Source organism: Balaenoptera borealis (assembly GCF_965194805.1).
Source record: "Balaenoptera borealis genome assembly, chromosome: 6".
NCBI lineage: Eukaryota > Metazoa > Chordata > Mammalia > Artiodactyla > Balaenopteridae > Balaenoptera > Balaenoptera borealis.
Window position 1 is genome coordinate 71629121 of NC_138863.1, and position 12669 is coordinate 71641789.

The 12669-nt window shown below is 42.4% G+C and overlaps 1 protein-coding gene across 2 annotated transcripts in view; it reads left to right on the plus strand.

Moving 5' to 3' along the window:
* The first annotated feature begins 2211 nt into the window (after nt 1–2211).
* ITGB6 (integrin subunit beta 6) overlaps nt 2212–12669 on the plus strand; it is a 125454-nt gene continuing 114996 nt past the window's right edge. Inside the window, exon 1 of one of the 2 annotated variants that reach the window (XM_082395282.1) lies at nt 2212–2599. The gene's annotated coding sequence lies outside the window, so the exon portion shown is untranslated. The remainder of the gene's footprint in view (nt 2600–12669) is intronic. The other variant, XM_082395281.1, reaches the window with a different exon arrangement.

Sequence of the window (12669 nt, forward strand, 5' to 3'; positions counted from 1 at the left end):
CCTAACAAGCTGCGGGTTGGGGGGAGGGGCTGGAACGGGGGCCACTTTAAGTGTAGACAGCAGTTTTCAGAGAAAGTTCATCAGCATTGTCATAGTGAGTTATGCACAAGGAGGGAATGCAATAAATAAAACCTCATTAATTTACAGAAGTAGAACCAAAGCATCCCAAACAGGCAACGACATGAATATTCGGTTCTCGGAGCCACTGGAAGTAACATTTATTGCCTTCAGGTGAGAGCCACCTTTAGTGGCTTTCTTTTGAAATAACATTATAAAATACCATTTTGTATTTCTAGCACGTCCTATGGGCCTCTCTATGGCTCCTTTGGGAACAGCGCGCCATGCTCAGCCTGCAATGGAGTTTTCCACCCGGGAAATGGAAGCTAGCCTGTGTTGCGGCAGTCCACAGAGGAAATGGATTTTGCAGAGAAGGAATAATATCTCTAGGGCAGAAATTAACTCAGTCTTTGAATTTCAAATAGAAGTGTTTTCTCACTGCTGAGTTCACCTAAAGAGCAAAAGAACAAACTTGCACCTCAATTACAGGAAAGGAAAAGCCCCCTGAAGGCTCATGGGATCACAGAAGGTTAGAAATGAACAGTACTAATACGCCACCACACACAAGACACACATAGATGAGGAGACAGTTGGAAGAGGTTAGAAATTTTTCGGAGATCACACAGCCAGTAAATGGCAGAGTCAAGATTCAAACCCAAGTCTCCTGGCTCTCCGCTGCTCTGGCTTCTACACTACTCAAATACCACAGGGCTTGCAATCTGCCAAACGGCCACCAGTGCTGTTCATCAGACGTTCAAGAAGCAGTGTAGCACCATGGCAAGTGCTTTGGAGTCCGACTGGAGTTTAAATCTTAACTCTGTCACTGCCTAGTGCGTGACCTTGGGCAAGTCATCTCTCTGAGAGTCAGGCTCATCTATAAAGCAAGATCATAAACCCAACCCCACAGAGTGGTGGGAAGAATTAAGTGAGATAATGCACCTCAAGCGCTGAGCAGGGGGCCTGGACCACCACGGGGACTCAATGAACAGTATCTGTCATTACTATCCTACCCCTGTCCTTGAAGGCAGACCCAAAGCCCTGAACAATCAGCTCAGCCACGGAGGAAGAATGTGGTCCAAACACTTCATCCTTCTTCACAAAAGCTGTATGGATGTCTCTTGTCCTCCTCTGTGCCCAGCAGGAATAAATCAAACCCAATCTAGACCATTTAGTGCTTGTCACCATTTTTGATACTAACCTCAGCAGTTTTTTTTTTTTTTTTAAGTATTTGTTTATTTATTTATTTATGGCTGTGTTGGGTCTTCGTTTCTGTGCGAGGGCTTTCTCTAGTTGTGGCAAGCGGGGGCCACTCTTCATCGCGGTGCGCGGGCCTCTCACCATCGCGGCCTCTCTTGTTGCGGAGCACAGGCTCCAGACGCGCAGGCTCAGTAATTGTGGCTCACGGGCCCAGTTGCTCCGCGGCATGTGGGATCCTCCCAGACCAGGGCTCGAACCCGTGTCCCCTGCATCGGCAGGCGGATTCTCAACCACTGTGCCACCAGGGAAGCCCACCTCAGCAGTTTTTATTTTCATTTTCTAGTTTACCCAAACCAGCCATTTTTAGAGGCTAGTGACTTTAAACCAAGGTTGCCAATAAATTAGGCTCATCTTGAAAACACCAGGATCCTTCTGAGGGAATATCAATATAAACACACACAATACAGGGAAAAAAATTTTTTTAATTTATTTTTTATTGAAGTATAGTTGATTTACAATGTTGTGCTATCTTCTGGTGTACAGCAAAGTGATTCAGCCATATATATATATATGTATATACATATATTCTTTTTCATATCCTTTTCTATTATGGTTTATTACAGCATGTTGAATGTAGTTCCCTGTGCTATACAGTAGGACCTTGCTGTTTATCCATTCTATATGTAATAGTTTGCATCTGCTAACCCCAAACTCCCAATCCTCCCCTCCCCAATCCCCCTCCCCCTTGGCAACCACAAGTCTGTTCTCTATGTCTCTGAGTCAATACAGGAAAATTTGATAGGAGTTCGGTCATCGGCTTGAATGCCAGCTCAACTCTAAATTTGCCCAGTACTATTTTGGGGTATTAAAATCTATATGTGCTTAATACCCCACCACCCTGCCGTCCATGAGGTTTGAATGTCCTTTATGGAATGAACTTGATCCTCCCGCCTTACTTTCTGTCGCTCTCCAGAGAAGCTAGCACACTGGCATAGCTCTGCCATTTGTCAGCCAGAAGTGTTGTTACACATTTGCTCGTCAATCTAAACCTAACCTATTCTCATACAACCACTTGGGGTTTTGTGTAAATCAACCAGACGTTCTGTCATTCACCAGCAGTATCTCTCCATAGTGTTCTACACCCATGTGCCTTCATGAACTAGTTCACTATGTTTGTGGAAGAAACATTCAAGTGAATGTGCTTTTTCAGGAATAGTGACACCAGAATGTTATAAATCTGTTCATTACCACAGCAAGGGTAAGTGGTATTTCTGCCAAAGACTTTTGATAACGGGTGCAGTAATGCATCTCAGCACTTTCTGAGATTAAAGGTCTGCCCTGAGAGGTAAGTAGGATAATGCATGACTAACAAAAGCAAACCCAAATTTCGGAGCTAAGTTTTCCTTGTCAGTGTAACTGATCGTTTCGAGCAGACGCTGCCTTAGAAAGTTTATAATGTTATTTCTATTCTCTTCATCTTAACATCCAGGTGAGGCTGACCCCATAGTTTGTAAAAGGGCAGATCCTTATTAACTTAGCATGCTTTATTGTGATGTTTCTTATATTGGAATTCACACATGTTTTTAACAGTTGTGCTTCAAAAATCTGCTATGGTTTAAGGATAATATTTCACAGAATTATTAGTTCATCACTTATTAAAATACTTTAACATTCAGTTGATTAGTCTCTTAAGAAGCTTTTTAAGATATTTGTTTCTGATTAGAGTGATTAATTGTTAACATTTTTTAAAAAATAGGTGATTTGACTCTAGCCCTCACTAGCTCTTTTAGCATTTGCAAGAGGCAAAAAGGAATTAAGGAACTGGAAATTTAAACAAGAAAAATAACCGTTCTCATTGACACGCGCTTTACGTTGGGCCAGTTAACTTCAGTGTTTCTGGATTGTAAAATGGTGTTTAAATGTAGAGCTAATTCATGAGAACTATGGAGAAAATGAAGGGGAAATCCTTCAATCTAGGATGTCTACAAAGAGCACATTTTATTCCTACAAGTGTCTGAAAATGCCTGGTGTCATTACTATTCACTTTTGTATCATTACTATTCACTTTGAGCACTTGGAAGTATCAGTGCTGTAAAAAAAAATCCGATATCTGTGAAAGGTTATTCATCCAGATAACATGTCCTCTCAAGTTAAAGCCTCACAGATAGAGCTATGTCATATTGGCTTTCCAGATTCCTAAAACGGACAGAATATAGATTCTGGTCAGAGAGTAATGGCTGTTATTTACTGTTTTGGTTTCTAATCAGGCTCGGCAGATCACAGTTAAAGTTTTGGGGTACAAGGTTTCAAGTCACTTGGTGATAGTATAAAGATTAGTGTCTACCTAAGTAAAATTCTGAGCCTCGGTGAAATGGAGAAATGCCTTCCTCCCCAGCCATCTCTCCTCTTCATTCCTTTCATTCTCATGGTAGCCTTTTTCCTCTATCTGACGTACTCCCTCTAGCGTTTCCTAGATGAAGTACAGAAGCTAAAGCTCAATTTACAAACAAAAAACATTATTGCAGTCTCACAATATTATCCCCAGTTACCATACACTAAAACAAACTTACCACCAGATGTTTTGACATGAACTTTAAGTGATTGTCAGAATTTTTCATCTGAGCATCTCAAAGTTAGATTCTTGTGTTCCAACTTCAGATCCCAAAAGGGGACATTGATTTCTACTCTGTTAAGGTTGGATTCCTTCCCTGCCTTTGAATCCTTATAGTCTAACTTACTTTTATTGAAACATGTGGGGAGGCGGTAGGGAGAGTGGGGGTGAGATTAGGTACTGAACTAAAACATACAAGCAGGCATTTCTTCGGCCTATTTTCCAGGGGTAGAACTTACACTGAATTCTCCTAAGTTACCCAAGAGGTTCAAGGTATTTTGATTCAAGAGAAAAAAGTGATGAATTTTTTAAAATGGTTTTACAGAAACCATGGGCATATTTTCCACCATAGAAGCCCTTAGTCAAACCAGAAAGAGTAGCTACTTGGGAAATGTATTGCTTATGAGCACTTTTTCTTGACAGAGAAGAAAATATACTTGACAGAGAAGAAAACCTGTCAGCTGCTGTTGTTGCTGCTTTGGAAACCAGCCGCAGCTGATTGTGAGACCTAACTATAGGCCAAGGTCATCTGGGGATCCACATTGCTCACAAGAATGTCACCCACACCTTGCCTGCCAGTTCAGCCGGCCCAGCCCAGAGAGCTATTTTCAGCTGGCCTTCCCACAAGAAGGCCCTGGACTGTCCTTCATGCCACCGCCATCTAGTTTTATACTTAACTATTCTGAACCATAATCTGATCTCTTCTCTCCTTCACAACATCCTACCTTTTTGAGACCCCCCATAGCAGGTTGATAGATACCTCGAATTTTAATATTAACACTGATCTTTTGCTTAAACAGCACAAAGCTCACCCACACAGATAGCTCTACTATATCAAATTACTTCAACCAAGTGCCTGAGCAGGAGACCTCAGCCTTATTTAGCCTCCTTCATCTCTACAGCCATCCGCCACCTCCCATCACTGCCAGGCCTGGTCCATTCAGATTCCTAAGGATCTGTTGTTGATCCTCTCCCCTTCCATGTTTACTGTCATTACATTTCACCCACGTTTGCCTAGACTTCTGTAATAGCCTCCTAGCCAATCTCCCCACCTCCAATTCACCAATATTCTACCCTTAGTTATCTTTCAAAATCACAAATCAGAATGCATCACTCTTCTGTTTAAAATCCTTCCATGGTTCCTCATCACCTATGAGATAAATTTCAAACTCCCTAGACCAGTATTCAAGATCCTTCAAGATCCAGAAACTCCTGCCTACTTTTCCAGCTCATTCCTTATCATTTCCTTCATGCCATCTTTCCATCTCTCCCTTCATCACATAAATATACTCTATGCTTTGACCAAACTAAGTATCTGCTCTTCCCTAAACCCACCATGCTCTTCTGTGTCTCCAGATCTGCCTAGTGACCTTATCTACCTAATGATTTTCTAGTTTTCTCCCATCAAGATTCAGTTTGAGAATTAACTTTTTGATGGAGTTTTCCCTGACTCTCTTCCAAAGCTATACACACACACACACACACACACACACAGCTCACATAAACATTTTGGACTCTCCAGTTAGACTATGAGGCTTTTAAGGTAGGCACCTTATATTATTCATTTTTGTGTTCCCATCATTTAGAGCCATACCTCAATTGAATCAGTAAATACACTTTGTTGTATTAATTAATAAAAATATAAATCTCATGAACAAATCAGCCAGTTGCCTTCACAAAAGTATATCTGAATCCAAGGCCCATCTTAACCTATGCCCTTCACTAAACAGAACTTGACTTACCAGGTTTGAAGTTGGGCCGTAGTCTAAGGACCCATATCTGAATTACAGAAAAATGGATGCTTCTACCAAGAGATGACCTAGAAAAGTCTTGGGGGCCAGGGAATTAGGTCAGAGAAAAAGAGGCAGGAGCAAGGATGTGTGGGGCTGGGGCTTGTCGCCTGATGTGGACTGTCCAATCCTGGAAGACTTAGGAACCCAAGAGGCTGTTAAAATTGAGACAGACATCATGCATGTGTCTTATCCATGGAGTGCCTCTAGGCTGTCTCTTCTTCACTGCTCATCTATGCAAGTTCCCAGCTTGGATCTCAGGTTTAACCTGGTAACCTTGACTTCAAGATCAGTTACCAGCACAGTTTCTACCTTTGCCGTTCTGGGTTAGTCGTTTCCCCCCATGCAGTTCTCCCCAAGATAAATACTTCTTTGAGAGGTTTCCGGGGTTTAATTAATCATGCCTATCGTGGTGACATTTGGCAACCACAGTTCATGACCCATGGTCTTCTTGGCATCTCCTTATCACACCAAGTATTGACTCTGCTTAAGTTCTGCCCAAAGCTCAGGCAGATGTTGATCCCTCACCAGCTGAGAAAGATTGACTCCCAGAAAAATATGTCAACCATATAGTTCTTCACAAACCTGGCTAGCCTTCATATCCAAACCTCTCTAACTCTTCATCTATACACACTCCCCATTTTTTCATTATATCATTAAAAAAAAAATTACTGAGCCTTTATTTGCCAGACCAGGGATGGAGACAGTGAACAAGACAAACATAATCCTTCCCCCGCAAATCTTGCAGTCCAGCCATCTCTCCATTGTCCCTTGAATCCTGCCTTTATACAGGACTCTTCTGTTTGCACTGAATATGCTCCTACCTGCCATCCCTCTGGGCCTGTGTGAATCCTTGTAATTCATCAAGGCTCCATTCAAGTCTTCCTACCAATGTCCTGTGTAGCCTCTCTCTTACAGCGAAGTGGATATTATGAACTGATTAAAGGACCATATCTAAGGATGCTGTGTGCAGAACCAATGCTGATCCTAAGGAGGCTTCTAGAAGTACCTCCAGGGGCTCCGTCATACCTATAATTTGTATCAGTTGGAGGTTTTGATATACGTAGAAAGTACACGCTTACTCCTTGTGTGAACAACATGAAGTTGGACGGGAAAAATGATATCCAACCACAGAATCAAGATGTATTAGTTATCTCTTGCCACACAGCAAATCATACCATAACCGAGGGGCTTAAAACAGCAAACATTTATTATCTCACAGTTTCTCTAGTGCAAAGAACTCAGACTATCCCTGTGAGCAGACAAAGAGGGAAACCCCTCAGCCTGCACTGGGGAGCCTCCCATCCACTTGGGGGAAATGGAAGGGCAAGACGAGCCTGAAGAAATCCAAGGAGAGAAATGGCAACATACTCCATGTCATGTAGGGGGAAGAACAGCGCTTTAGAAGATTTTTTTTTAATTAATTAATTAATTAATTTTATTTTTGGCTGCACTGGGTCTTCATTGCTACGCGCGGGCTTTCTCTAGTTGCGGCGAGCTGGGGCTACTCTTCGTTGCAGTGCGCGGGCTTTTCATTGCAGTAGCTTCTCTTGTTGCGGAGCATGGGCTCCAGGTGCGCGGGCTTCAGTAGTTGCAGCACATGGGCTCAGTAGTTGTGACTCGCGGGTTCTAGAGCGCAGGCTCAGTAGTTGCAGCACACGGGCTCAGTAGCTGTGGCTCGCGGGCTCTAGAGCACAGGCTCAGTAGTTGTGGCCCACGGGCTCAGTTGCTCCGCAGCATGTCGGATCTTCCCGGACCAGGGCTTGAACCTGTGTCCCCTGAGTTGGCAGGCCGATTCTTAACCACTGCACCACCAGGGAAGCCCAGAAGAATTTGAAAATATACTCGGGGCTCCCATTTTCACTTAGCAATAAGCCAACAGGGCCCTTAGTAAGCAGCTGCTCCCTTGTGATAACCCATAATCTCTAACCGGACTCAGTCCTCACGCTGCCTTGTAGTATCTCCGATCGTCTCAACACTGAATCTGCTGTCGGTTGCCATTTCAATCGGCATTTACCCTATTGTCATCTTATAGAAGGGTTGAGGAAGATAGCCCTGTCTCTTTTAAAAATGTGAAAACCGAAGGTAGACCAACAGGACTCTGACTTTGTGAGGGAAAGAATATTCTTGTGTATTAAATATACAAGGAAAACCGATGTGTATAAAAAAAGTATCTTAAGGTGCTATTATGAAACAGCTTCATTCATTCACTCATTCATTCATGTTGCCCACCTGGCCCTGTTCTCATTTGAATTTTCCACTCTTCCAAGCCAAGCCTTTAATAACTTGTAGGGTTTTACTTCTGGCTGCACCCCACCCTTTGTAAAAGATGGGAGGTGGTGAGCGCTGCCAGCAAATGTTTGATTGACTAACTGATAGGGTGGGTCAAGTTTCTGGGAGAGAATAAATTTGAGCGCAAGGTACCCCCTTCCTCATTTAGAGAATATTTTGTCAAACCCAAATGGCCAGTTCCTATCTCATCAGTGTATTTTAAGCAGGGACAGCTGGAGCTTACTGCCTGCATCCTGCCCAGTCTTTATTCCTTCAATAAAGACAGGAAACAGCAGGGCTCTGCACACAGCAGTCACAGATCCTCATCAGAGACAAACCATTGACATGGGCGCTTAATAAGAACAGCCTCGCTGGCCCAGTGTTGGCTTTGGGGAGCCACAGGCAGGCACACACCAAGGAGTGCCATAAGCAGCCTTTTCCTTTCCTCCTTTGGGGGCCAAGGGCTGAGGAGCAAGGCTCCCTCCGTTTTGTAACAAATGACCTATTTCAGTGAAATAAGAAAGGGAGGGCAGCTAGTCAGTCATATGCCACGTTGCAGCGATGTTAGTATTTCATGCCAGTAATTCTGTCTCACAGAAACTCATCTTGGCTTTTTCCCATTCCTTTTAGCAAGATTGCAGTTGTAAATCAGCAAGAGTGTCCTGGAGGCTGCTTCAGGTTGGCTGTCAGGAGCAGTCTAAGGGGAAGAATCTTCAGAATAATTTAGAATCTGAGTCTAAGAGGGAAGGTCAATTTTGCTATTTAGAATCGGAGCACTATGCCAAACTTGGCTTCGAAGGGAGGCTCTAAATGTCAGCCCTGGAATTTGAATTTAGAATATCTGAAAACACAGTTCATACTTTTACCCCCATGTGGCTTAGTTCAGGTTCTCAGTTCTGACCTCTGAGCATCCGCTGAATTTGGGAGGCCACTTTAATAATAATCCATTTTGGATTGATAAAATCCCTTTTTAGGTGTAAGAACAGTTTTATTTGTAGCTCCAAGAGGAAAATAGAGTGGGTGTCTTTCTGATCTGAAAGGCATTATGAACAGAAACTGAATCTGCTGGGAGAGTTCAGGACTTGGCCCTACCTCGTTTTTCTTTTTTTTAACCAGTCTCTTCTTATTTCCCTTTTTCCCTACCCCCCAAGCCCCTGGCAGCCACATTTCTACCTCTGTCTTTATGAGTTTGACTTTTTTTTTTTTTTTGAGATTCCATGTATAAGAGATACCTTGCAGTATTTGTCTTTTTCTGTCTGGCTTATTTCACTTAGCGTAATAGCCTCAAGGTCCATCCGTGGTGTGGCCTATGGCCGGGTTCCTTCTTTCTCATAGCTGAATAATATTCCATTGTTTATATAGACCACATCTTCTTTGTCCATTTATCTATTGATAGACACTCGGGTTGTTTCCACATCTTGGCTATTGTGTATAATGCTGAAGTGAACACAGGGGGTGCAGATATCTTTTCGATGTCCTGTTTTCATTTCCTTTGGATAAATACGCAGAAGTGGGATTGCTGGATTATAAGGTAATTCTATTTTTTATTTTTTTGATCCTATCTCTTAATAACAGTGTGGTCTTAGGCAAGTACCTTGACCTCTCTGGGCCTTTCCTTCTTTATCTCTAAAATTAAGAGACAGAGCTATTCAGAGGAATAAATGAGAAAGATTTTTTTTTTTTTAAGTGTTAAGAAAGTGGAGTTAGAAACCATGGTGCGGGGAGATAAATGGCTCAAGTCGCTCAACCGGCAGCTGCAGAATAAAGGCTGGAATCTATGTTTCATGACCCAGCACTCACCTAGCAGCAGTTGGTTTGTTAACTGAATGTAAACATGTCTCCCTCTGAGGTCAGTCCCTTTAAGCTAAGGAGGGATTGGTAAGAGGCACAGATTAAGTAGAGCATAGAAGGATGGATCAACCCACTTCTGAGGGCCCTCATGTGTAGACTGCAACTACTGCCAGATTTACCTAACCCCTGGCAAGTCACAGACCAATGCATGACTTAGTAGGCATTTCTTGATGGAAAGAATCTAATACAGGAATTTATTATGGCCCCATGGTTGGGAAGCATGAGTGAGGAGGGGACTGGGGGATTTGGAAACAATCCACACAGATAGATACAATCCATAGATGTGGACTCCATTGCAACTCCCTGCCTAAAGCTCCTGCTCTGGCCCCGGCCCTGTATGCTATGAATGCTTCCCCTCAGTAGGGTCACTACTGAATTACACAAGAGACATCTCTCCCCCACCACCATTGCTATTGCACAATATTTCTCACTCTCTGTGGAGTTAAAGTGGAAAAACTGAGATCCCTGGAGACAAAAAACAACCCCCCTTCCATAAAAGCATCACTCTTGGCTAGTTCCACCCTCGCTTCTTCTTACAGAAGCCATTGGGAAAGAAAGAAAGACCTCAAGTAATATTTAACTCTGATCACACTGTTTGTTTTAATTATTAACATTTGGCAGCCAGAGGAAATAAATAACAGCACTTCATCCAGACACTTAAGAAAGAAAAAGGAACAGCTCATACCCTGGTCTTTATGTTTGAGCAATCACTTTGAATGGGCACGTGCAGTCTTCATACATACCAGCAAATGCTCCAAAGTGGGATGCCTGATTCACTCACTCTGCAAATATTTATTGAATTGGCACTGTTCTAGGTGCTGGGAATATATCAGAGAACAAAACAGACAAGAATCCCTGTTCTTGTGGAGCTTATATTCTAGTGAGAGGTAGAGGAGGCACATTTTTTTCTGGAAGTATAGCTGATTTACAATATTGTGTTAGTTTCAGGTGTACAACAAAGTGAGTAATATATATCTATTCTTTTTCAGATTCTTTTCCATTATAGGTTATTACAAGATATTGAATACAGTTCCATATGCTCTACAGTAAATTCTTGTTGCTTATCTATTTTATATTTGATTATGTGTATCTGTTTATCCCATACCCCTAATTTATCCCTATCCCCCTTTCCCCTTTGGTAACCATAGGTTTGTTTTCTATGTCTGTGAGACTATTTCTGTTTTATATATAGATTCATTTGTATTACTTTTTAGATTCCACATGTAAGTGATATCATATAATATTTGTCTTTCTGTGTCTGACTTATTTCACTGAGTATGATAATCTCTAGGTCCATCCATGTTGCTGCAAATGGCATTCTTTCATTCTTTTTTATGGTTGAGTAGTATTCCATTGTGTGTATGTACCACATCTTCTTTATCCATTCATCTGTCAATGGACATCAGGTTGCTTCCATGTCTTGGCTATTGTAAATAGTGCTGCTGTGAACATTGGGGCGCATGTATCTTTTCAAATTAGAGTTTTTGTCTTTTCCGGATATATGCCCAGGAGTGGGATTGCTGGATCAAATGGTAGCTCTATTTTTCGTTTTTTAAGGAACCTCCATATTGTTCCCCTTAGTGGCTGCACCAATTTACATTTGCACCAACAGTGTAGGAGGGTTCCCTTTTCTCTACACCCGGTCCAGAATGTATTATTTGTAGACATACGTATGGCCAATAGGCACATACAAAGATGCTCGACATCGCTAATTATTAGAGAAATGCAAATCAAAACTACAATGAGGTATCACCTCACACCAGTCAGAATGGCCATCGTCAAAAAGTCTACAAATAATACATGCTGGAGAGGGGGCAAACATATAAGAAAACAACAAATAAGGAAATTATATAGTATGTTAGGAGGCAAGAGAAAAATAAGAGGAACAAGGAGTGTTGGGGGTGAGGAGTCCTTTTTACATGGGGTGGTCAATGTTGGCCTTAATAAGAGGGTGAAATTTTAACCATGACCTAAAGGAAAAGAAGAAGGCAGCCAAGTGGATATCTGGAAAGCAGTGCTATAGACAGATAAGAGTAGCCGGGGCAAAGGTCCTGAGGTAGGAGCTGAAGTGTTGGTAGAACATCAAAGAAGCTGGTTTGTTTGGAATGAAGTGGGTGAGGAATAGAACAGAGGAAATGAAGTCACAGAGGAAACAGTGGCCAGATAAGTGGAACCCTGTAGGCTCATATATAAACTTTGCTTTTCTTTAGAGAGATGGAGCCACTGGGGCCTCTGGAGAAGAGGTGTAACACTGCCTGCTTTGGGTTTTAATAGGATCCCACTCTGGCTCCTGTGTGGTGTCTTCATTAAATGCTCAGTTAAGGCCAGGGATAGGGCCTTTGCCCACTTTTACTTCTTTTTCTCAAAGGTGTTCCAAGTTGGTGGATTTCCATGCTGACACATCAGCATCCCCCATGAACTGAGCTTTTCTGTGGCCTCCACCATGACTCCCCGCCCCCTGGAAGCACAGTCCCAGCGTATTACATCCCAGCATCACATGGAGATGGACAGAGAAAGGGAAGAATCTTCTCTTCCCCTCTGTCGACTTCTCAATAATTCCAGCTCCACCTAGCAAGATCCATTAGAGCTAATTAACGACCCTCCTTTCAGGAGGTGTCTCTTCATGATGATTAATTCTGGGTCAGAGACAGAAAGCTTGTTCCATTATAGTTCTTTTTTAAAAAATTATTATTATTCAGGCTTCTAATACTGGCATGAACTGCGGGTGAATTTCTGAAGTCATGTTACTTAGCTGTCACAACTAGTAATAGAAAAATTCAATTTATAAAGAATTAGGAGAGGCAGGAGAGGCATGCTCTTCGGTTTAGAACAAAGGAGATCAATCCTGACACAATGGCAGCATGACATTCGTGGACTTTGAAGATTCCAGGC